This window comes from Myotis brandtii, unplaced genomic scaffold, assembly GCF_000412655.1.
Source record: "Myotis brandtii unplaced genomic scaffold, ASM41265v1 scaffold691, whole genome shotgun sequence".
Taxonomy (NCBI): domain Eukaryota; kingdom Metazoa; phylum Chordata; class Mammalia; order Chiroptera; family Vespertilionidae; genus Myotis; species Myotis brandtii.
This window is the reverse complement of record NW_005370704.1, coordinates 1,112,594-1,113,642: the sequence shown is the minus strand read 5'-3', so window position 1 is coordinate 1,113,642 and position 1,049 is coordinate 1,112,594. Positions and strand designations below refer to the sequence as shown.

Sequence of the window (1,049 nt, the reverse complement as noted above, 5' to 3'; positions counted from 1 at the left end):
GCAGCACCTGGGTCTGGTGGAGACCGGCTCGAAGGGAGCCGTTCGGAGTCTCTGCGTCACCAGAGGGGAGGCTGTCGGAAGCCACCTGTCGATACAAATCCTCTCCCTTTTGCCCTTGTCTACCCTGGGCCCCAGTAACTGCCACAGGTGAACGTTCAAACAACTTTTATTTTTATTTTTTTATATATTTTTATTGATTTCAGAGAGGAGGGGAGTGGGAAGGAGAAAGAGAGATAGAAACATCAATGATGAGAGAGAATCACGGATTGGCTGCCTCCTGCACACCCCACACTGGGGATCGAGCCCGCCGCTCGGGCATGTGCCCCGACCGGGAATAGAGCTGTGACCTCCTGGTTCACAGGTTGATGCTCCACCGAGCCACCCGGCCAGGCTCAATACAACTTTTAGGGAGTGCTAATCACCTTTTCAGCCCAGAGAAAGCAGGCCCAGAGCTGGGAGCTCAGAATGCAGCCGTGAGGAGGCAGGGACCTCGACGTCCACCCCACAGGGCACCCCTACAGACGCAGGTGCAGGGCGGCTCCACATTCAAGGTGGGGGTCCCTGTCGCACCCGCACCGCCCAGCACCGCAGCCAGCTCACCTGGCTGACTAAGCCTGCATGTCTTCTTACTTCAATAACCAGGCATTCAATTCCTTGTTAAAATGAGAGATTCCTGCCCTAACCGGTTTAGCTCAGTGGATAGACCGTCGGCCTGCGGACTGAAGGGTCCCAGGTTCGATTCTGATCAAGGGCATGTACCTTGGTTGCGGGCACATCCCCAGTAGGGGGTGTGCAGGAGGCAGCTGATCGATGTTTCTCTCTCATCGATGTTTCTAACTCTCTATCCCTCTCCCTTCCTCTCCGTAAAAAATAAAATATATTTTAAAAAAATAAATAAATAAAACGAGATTCCTAGAGAGGACCCCCACTCCGATGGACAAGTGCGTGTGAGCAGCGTGAACTGCTCCACCCTCGTGAGGAAGGAGTGACTGGTGTCTGCTCCCTGAGGCCTGGGGCCAGCGGGGCTGGTGGGCCAGGGAATGTGGGGG

The 1,049-nt window shown here is 54.8% G+C and overlaps 1 protein-coding gene across 1 annotated transcript in view; it reads right to left on the bottom strand.

Annotated features, from left to right (window-relative positions):
• EHMT1 (euchromatic histone-lysine N-methyltransferase 1) overlaps positions 1 to 1,049 on the bottom strand; it is a 75,209-nt gene that overhangs the window by 39,253 nt on the left and 34,907 nt on the right. The window lies entirely within an intron of this gene.